This window comes from Lepisosteus platostomus, chromosome 4, assembly GCF_059453375.1.
Source record: "Lepisosteus platostomus isolate fLepPlt1 chromosome 4, fLepPlt1.hap1, whole genome shotgun sequence".
Classification (NCBI taxonomy): domain Eukaryota; kingdom Metazoa; phylum Chordata; class Actinopteri; order Semionotiformes; family Lepisosteidae; genus Lepisosteus; species Lepisosteus platostomus.
In genome coordinates, this window is record NC_142614.1 from 42,779,002 (window position 1) to 42,788,292 (window position 9,291).

Below are 9,291 nucleotides of genomic sequence, written 5' to 3' on the forward strand. Positions count from 1 at the left end.
CAAGAGCTGACTCAATGAGATGTTCTCCACAATTACATGGAGAAAATGTGTTTCTATAGGACACTCACTCTGGAGTGATTCCATGGAATCCCTTTTTTAAAATGGTTGAAAAAGACTGAGTTTTGTACCTATCCCTGATTCTTATCATAGCTCTGGACTCTATTCTTATCTGAACAAGAAACCTGTAAAACACCAGAAGCAAGTTTGAACTTTTTGTTCTTTGTCTGGCTGTTGGTTCTTTATTGTTTTCTATGAGTTTGATGTATTTTGTTCTGTTTTTGTGTTTCTTTTTTAAAAAATATTAAAAATATTTTGCCAGAATGTTAAGTTCTACAAATACCTTGCAATTATCTGAAATACAGCTATTGGACAAAAGATGGAAACACCAATGTAAAGGGAATGAGAGCGCCCAAAGCATGCCAAGGAAATGCACCCCACAACACTACAGAACCAGACCCTTTCATTGTTATAACCAAACCCTCAGGGCTGTAGAGTTCTCTAGGTTTGTGCCATAGTTCCCTCATCCATTGTGAAGTATGATTCTTCTGACCATATCACATTGCTCTTCGTACAACTGGATGAAGCGTGCATTCTCAGGTGTAATAATCAGGTGTGCACTGCAATATAAATGGGGCAGTGCGGTGGCTCTGTGGCTAAGGTCTGCACCTGTGGCTGGAAGGTTGCCTGTTTGAATCCCGTGGCTGGCAGAGGAATCCTACTCTGTTGGGCCCTGGAGAAAGGCTCTTAACCCCAACTGCTCCAGCTTATAAATGGCTGACCCTGCACTCTGACCACAAACTTCTCTCCCTTTCTGTGTGTCTCATGGACAACAAGTTGGGGTATGTGAAAAGACAAAATTCCTAATACAAGAAATTGTACTGTATATGGCCAATAAAGTGATCTTATATAACATGACTATTGTATCCCTCTCAGTGGAGACAAGCTAGTTATTTGCACCTTGTCAATTTGCTGTCACTTGCTCATCAGTTGTTTGCATGTTTTGCCTTTCACTTTAAATTAAAACACGTCGTGGTGTATGCGCTTCAGCTCTCTGTTTCCCTTTGTTGATGATTTCTTTCCCTTGGATTTGGTCAAATTGGAATAAAGACTTGTTTTTAACAATAATAGACTCGCTTCATATATTTAATATCTGATGTTGAAGCAGCTGGGTGGCACAATAGTTGCTGCCTTGCCCTGTCCTGGGCACAGTTCCTGGGATGCTGTATGTGAGGATTTTGTATGTGCTCCCCATGTTTGCTTAGGTTTCCTCCAGGTACTCTGGTTGCCAACCCACAGTCCAAAGATGTACTGGTAGGTAAACTGAATTCTGAAATTGGCCCTGGTGTGAACACGCGCATGTTTGTCTGTGTGGGCTCTGTGATTAATGTCCTGTCCATGGTGTATACGATGTCTATCCATGAAAATTCTACAATGTTCACAGAGGAATGATATAAGATTCTTCTGATAACTCTCAATTTACTTCATTATGTGGCTTATTTTCATAATATTTTGCCTAAAATAAACCTTAGAAGTAAAAAATATGTGAAAATATGAAAAACCTCCTACAGAAATGTCTACAGGTAAAGTAAAGGTATCCAGAGCAGTGTATCATCTATAGACTATTTAGTAAGGATCATTTTATGAAAATGTTTTCTGGTTGCACTACTGTATGCATCAGCTTGCTACAGGGGTGTCATTTAAGTAAGGGAAGCTGAAAAATATCTGTCCTGCCTTATTTCATATGTAAATGTGACTGAAAAGGGCCATTATTCTTATCTAATTAAAAAGTCACACCCTCAAAAAAGTTTGTTTTAAAATATATTTTAATTCACACTACAAGCATGCATACTTTACACAATTTGAAGTATGGAGTGTTTGCCTTATTAATCTTCAATGAATGATACTGACATACTGTATGCAGATTATATAATAAAATCTGAATTAACATTATGTGCATTAAATATCTTGTTACCATCATGTTTTTTTATTGGTTTACTCATAAGCAATTACACTCATATTTTAAATTGGAGGGCTGTTCCAAAAGCATATTCTAGAAAATATAACAGGGGCGAGGTAGATGTTACTGTGAAACAAAGCAATGGTAAATAATAAAGGTGGTTTAATGTGTCAGAAGATACAGTAGCAAAATGTGTCACTAGCTGCTACAAAATCCAATTATTGCAAAACATTTCAGGTGCCTTTAGGTTGTATTAGAGTCGTTAATCAAAGCTATATAGTTTAGTACACATTATCTCTGAGGTACTGCACCTGCTGTTTCTCCTTAAAGTTAAAAGATGTAATTTAATCAGTTGACTTTGTACTCATTTGTACTCATATGTATTCATGATTTTGGTAACTGATTTGACTGTTTTGTTTTGACTGTTCTAATTACAAAAACAGAAAAGGGAATAGTTCTGCACCCACATGTAATAATTCCGTGGAGCATTATTTATAGTTATTTGGGTAGTTTGGGGGTGTAACTGTAACAAAATGAAATCCACATCTGGTTGTTGAAAAGTACCCTACAATTTGCCATTTACAGTGATACAACAGACACTGTAGTCCGATTGATAAGGTCTACTACATTTTTAATAGTTCCTGTTTTTCAATGAAAAGCAACAGCAGATATAAAATAAACCCATACAGAGAATAGAAATCACAGATTTAATAGTATGGGGAATAGTGGGTTAATCAAGCAGGTCTAAAAAAGAAAGCATCTGACTATGCTCCTTAAGGTTTTGCACCAACAAAATGTAGCCAGTCACACTTTCTTTTACTTTTACACTTTCTGTAATCATTTCTGGATATGTGACAAAGTGGCATAGAAAATAGGAAAGGTGACCAAATTGTGGAGCACAGCCTTGCTCATTCAAGTGAAACACTGCTGAATGTGACCTGGTGAACACCAGAGGACCACACAGCATTTACCGAAACAGAACTTTATATAAAACATCCCTTTGTATCTGGATACTGTTCTCTGGACTGATTCCAGAGCAGCAATATTTTACATGCAACGGAAATGAAACGTATTGGTCTGCAATTACTTACTTAATTACTTAAGTTTTGTCACCCTTCGTATGGATGAGCAGTACATTAGCTATTCTCCTGTCCATGGGTATTACCTTGTCTTAAGGGACTGTTGGAAAAATTGCATCTTCCAAGATGATAAGACTAATAACATCTCTTGTTTCCTTTAGTGCAATTGGTAAGATGCCACTGGGCCCTGGAGGAACTACCAGGAACTCCCTGGTAAAGTAGTGTGGACAGAGAAAGAAAGAAGAGGAACGGTCCATGTAATATTTTTACAGTATTTCACAATTCACAATTTTTGTGAATTAATATTACATAATGTGGCCTAAGGGAATATCAGCCTTTTTCCAATCTTATAAGTTTGGCTGCAGTTAGAACCGTCAACAAAAGCCTAAAGGTTTATAGTAACTTGAGTCATCATTGAGAAGCAGTAGTTGGTGAGTCAGAAGCACACAAACACTAGTCACATCAAAACAAATATTAGTCATAAACACGCAAGAGACTGTATGACAGGATAATGCATAAATATACAGAAAGGCAATAAGTACATCCTGAGTACATCTGTGACAGAGAGTGGAGTGATCTTCATGTGGAATCACAAGTATATTACTGCATACAGTATATTTGCAAGATTCAAACAGATAAGGTTTTTTAGAAACCTAGACTACAACTTAATCAAGAGAATATTCCATTTGTCTACTATAAAGGTACTGTAAATGGGAGATGTTTGAATTTAGATGAAAAATAAACTCATACCAAGAAGAGTTTTGAATGTTGAATCAAATATATCAGCAAAAAGACAAATACGTAATACAAGAAAAATTGTTTTTGGGCAATAAAGTGATCTTATCTTATCTTATATAAAATAGGATTACCAAGAGAGGCAAAGATGAACTCTCCTTCAGATCCTGAAATGTGAGTAGGCCTTTGCCATTAAAACAAGGCCATTATTATTTCAATTTGTCACTCTATACTGTGCATCAATATATAGCTTATGTGTTGTTTATTATTGTTTGTATTTTTCCCAACTTGGAAGACTTTATATAAATTTTGGTGCACTTAGCACTGTTCAATAGTATCTAACTACAGCAATCTATGAGCTAGTAAAAAGTGAAAAACCTCAGCCAAGGTACAGTACCTTTAGTGAATTTGAATGAAAATATACAGACCACAACGTGCAGCTGACATTAAACCATTAAAGGTTATGTTGTCTGGTTCTGGAAGGTTCTGCAGTTTGTTTCACTATTGCTTGTGTCTTACATGTTACAATTAATAACAGTTTTCAGATTACTCTTTCTCATTACCAGAGCTGCACTTTAGAAATACCCTTTTACTGAGAACTTTCTCTCTTTAACTAGGTAAGCCTAAGAAATGAAACTGAAACAGTGATATGAATATATTAAAACAGATAAAGAACAGTAAAATAAACTGTGTGAGAAGGTAATCAGTAACTGAAAATAACCACATTGCATAAATACTCTGTAGTCACATTTCTACTCCAAATATTCCACACATACCATTGTGTGCCTTAAGGTCTAGCTTTTAGTCTTTACATATACTGGAAATAGACATTAAACAAGTCTAGTGAGATGGAATATGTCCATGAGGAAATCCACTGATATATTAATCTCGTAACTTGTAAAGTTAAATTCAGATGCTCTGGTTCTTTAACTCAGGGTGGTGTTCTTCGGAATGCAAATATTGCTGTACTGTTTAAAATGTTCACTTATAAACAAAACTGGACTGTAAAGTTTACAATAAATGCTAAGAATAAAACAATTCTTATAACAATTCTTATAAATCTCAATCAATCAGCAAATAAGTTGCATACAGAAGATAATGAAGTGCCAAACTTTTCCATCCTTAAGAAAGGTTTATTATTTATTTGGAATGTGCTGCTTGTTTAATCATTTAGACTAGCATGAAGTTTATTTCTCTGATAAAACTGGCAGCTAAATTTAAAATATTTAAAAAGTCATACTCATTTAAAATGAACTTTTATAGGATGTACAGGACTGAAATAGAATTCACAAAAATGAGAAGAGTAAAACAGCACTTAAATCAATGCGTCTGAGGTGAGGCATTCTTTATTTATGTATTTTTGTTTTTACAGTTATCACTTTAGTTTAAACAAATCAATGAAATTAACAGCAATAAAATTAAATTAAAAGAACATTTCTGAAAACAAATCGATCTTGGCTTTTCTATTGTTTGCAATGGTTAAGTGTCAGAGTCAAAAATGGGAAGATGTAGCCAACTCTATTATAAGATCATATGAGCCACCCATCCTGCGATAAGTCTATCAGGAAACAACCGTGACACGGCTTGTGCAGGAAATAAGAAGTGGGGCAGCTAGATGAAATACTCACCTCAGAAGTGGGTCTGAGCATTTTGTGAAGTAGTAACATGCTGTGCTAAGGTCAAGCAAAGCAATGATTCAGTCAATGACCTCACTCACACCTATTTCATACAACAGTGCACGTCAGCTGTATTCCCAGCACATCTGACTTCCACTTACTACATGTACAATTTCATCCCCTGCAGAGTCCCAGTCACTCATTTGGTAGTTAATAAACAGCAGTGTCCAAGTCTTTCCAACCAATCCCTTGTTATTTTGAGTATAAAAATAAGTACTGGATAGATTGTCTTTTTGCAAAGTAACCTCTTCTATTGTATCTCAGTGTTTCTCAATTTTTATATATTGTTTATTCTTGCTGTGGTGAATACAAAACAATGCACTTGTCTACATTAACCAATATCTGAAAGGTATTTGCCCAGTCTTTAATTTCGTCTAAATCGTTTTTAAATTTTATGTACTGCTTGTACAGTGTTTGCTAATCCTTCAAGTTTTATATCATTATGCAAATTCGCAAATTTGACAAGATTGAAAAGATTACTAAATATACCAAAGTCAAGATTATTGATATAAAGCAAGAAGAGCAGTGGTCCTATTACAGATCCTCGCAACACTTCAAATAATTACAGTACTCCAATTTGAGTGTCCACCCTTTTTCTCTGCTCTGTTTTCTATTTACTACAAAATCAAAACACTCCTGTTTTCCTGAATGTCTACCACCTATCTTTTTGCTTGTCTTGGGCTGGGCAGCTGTAACACCTCAATTTCCCTTTGGGAACAATAAATTCTTATCGATCTACATCTGACATAAAAGTTTTTTTTTAATGAAAAACATTTAATAAAAAAATCAAAATGCTTCTGAAAATATAAATACATCATATCATATGCTCTGGGTGTATCCATTATTGATGCAAATTGTTGCATAATCAAAGTACCCAATCAAGTTATCTAGTCCAAATCTGCATTTTCTAAATCAATGTTAACTATTCCCCATGATATTGTTCCCATATTGGTATTCCACTAGTATAGGTCTTGATTTTCTCACTCTTCTTACGCATGGGCACTCCTTTAGAAATTCATCAGCCCATGGGTGCAATCCCTGTCTTCAGAAACTGTTGGAAGATATGCATCAGTTGAATAACATCTTGTTTCCTTGTGTGGAATTGGCATCTGGCCCTGGACGTTTATTAATTTGAGTGCTTCTAGTGTCCTTCTGCCTCTGCAATACTTATACAGTTTAATACAGAACTATGTCCTTCCACTAACTGTGGTTGACTGCTTCCTTAGTGAAAACCTGAGTGAAAATTGCTTTTAGTCTATCAGCCATTTCACTTGCATCATCTAGATGTCTGAAGAATTAAAGTATTAGCTTAGTATTACAGCAGCTGTGCTGTTTCTCTACAGCCGCTTTAAAGCTGTGAGCCCCCTTGTCTAAAATTAACACCTTTTCAACTCCTCTGTGACGCTGACATGCAAACTAGTCTAACGTCCATCAGTTAAATAAAGGGTAAATTACAGTAGTTGTGTTTAAAGGTGAATTACTGACTAACTCCTGTCTGGTGAACAAATTCTTATCCAAGCAGAAGAAAGACTTGACCTAGCTTGGGTCTTCCCCACTCTTGATTTCTCCCTTGATATATACTACTACTGGTTGGCCAAGCACAGCTGTGAGTCTACTCAGGGAGTAGTTATGCACATAATTATGCTTGGTAAAGAATTAACTGTATTACATTGCATTCTCCTGACTGAATTCATGTCCTGGTGCTTGTGGACTCTGGATGCTCCATACACAATCACAAAGATCCCAACTAATAGTCTCTTTTACCAAAGTCCTTCCTAAGTTTGTTCCTATAGTTGTAGACATTAAAGTTACAATACTCCTTTTCTCCTAACAAGCTATTATTGAAAATAGTATCAATGTCCCCAATATCTTTAGTGTCAAGATTGACAACATCACATTGTCTTCACAACCCATTACCTCCACACCTCCTCCCGGCTTGTCTAGTTTTTTTGGCCCCTTTCTCTGTAGCTTTGCTATACTTGACTCTGCGTGCCTCAGAAAATTGGTTTCACGTATGGAATCCACCACTCCCATTTCCACTGCTTTATTTCAATCCTGTTTCATCTCTCTCTGCTCTGTTGTCCTCAACATAATACGAGCCTTTGACTACTATGGCCTTCAAAACTGCTGCTGTTACCCTGTGCCAAAAAAAACCCCAAAACAAGTATGACTGGACAATCTAAACAATATTCACCCTATATCTAACCTCCACAAATGTTTCTTGCACAAATTTTGGTATAAATGATGTTGCAATTCAGTTAAATAATCATCTCATTGCAACTATAGCTCATAAGCTCTGAAATGAGTCATATGCATCTGCACAGAGAGTATTGTTATTCAGTTTACTGAAAATACATAAATAAGCGTGATTACATTAATACTCTCATCACAAGTTTCATTCATAGTGAGGATCTCTCCTTTTTCTTCACAGTTCCATAACTAAGGAAACAATAAGTAAGAAAGTCATAATGGCCATAATGGTAAAAAATATGAAATCACTAGAGTCTGAAGCCTATCCATTTTTAAATAGATAGAACAGAATACTGGAATAAAATACAATACATAACTTAAAAAGAACTGCATTTATTTTTCAAAATGAAATGAAACTAGAAGCATTATTGTACGATAAGAGGGAAAGTAATATTCAGACAAGTTAGAGGACATTATCTCTTTAAAGTCATACAAATAAGACTTTAGTGAGATATGGCTAGATCTTTCAAATTCCTGCAGGGAACTTAAAGGTCAAATAAAGGATCATTGAAGCTCAGTGATACTGTGTCTTCATATTTATCATCTTCCCTCTTTAGCTTTAACCTGCATTTTACATCCTTGGCTGATTACAAATATCAAAGCCTGCATGGCATTTTTTAGAAACCATTTACTTTCGAAGGCAAATGACAGAATTGAACTAAACCTTCATAGTATCTACAGGTGCAGATGTGAAACAAATTTTGTTTTAAAACATAGAATTATATATTTTATTAAATACTCACCAATGTATTTGTATAAAGAGATTAGTCAGAGACATAAAGTTACTAGGCATACAGACTCTTAAATGACTTTTGTTTGTGGATCGGATGAAGAAAGAGTGAATTTCATATACTGAAAGAAAACTTTGGAATACACTCTAAAGGAAACACCAGTTAAACATAACAATATGAAAGCACTATTTTCCTTACTAACTCTACTACAAATGCCAGACAGGAACAAGCTAGTTATGACAGTGTATCTAAACTTTCCTTTGGCTATGCATTAGACTTGGCTACCTTGACAAAGCAAGAAATGGTCTGCCTTGAAAAGTGATTTAGAAAACAGCTCTTACACAAAGTGCTAAACCGCCAGATAAAAAGTACTTACACATCACAGCTTTGTTTTATCAACTCAACACTTTTCTTAAAATAAGAGAAGTGTGAAGTCACCTGACAGCTGTGGGTTTCCTTGTGAGGTTTTCTATGCACGCAAACCACCTTCAGGACTCTTCTGAGAACAAGAACATTAACTTTGTCCTACCCCCCTTTAGTGTATGAAACCTTGACTTTCCATCACTGGCACAAGCTTGAGGGCAAGTGAGTTTTGACCACTTTTCCATGGAGGCACAAAGCAGTATACAGTAAATCTTTAACTGACACAATGTACATATCTCAAATTAAGATAAATCCACAGGGGTGTTAAAGCACTACAAAGAACTATCCCTCTTATTGCTTCCAGTCTACATCAATCCTACAGAGTGTGCTGGTTAGCCTCTGATTTAAAATTCCCCATGAGCAGCGCTGCTTGCATGGATACAGTTTTGCCCAGAACAATGTACAGTAACCAGTTATTATTTTAATGTCACTTGGATGAG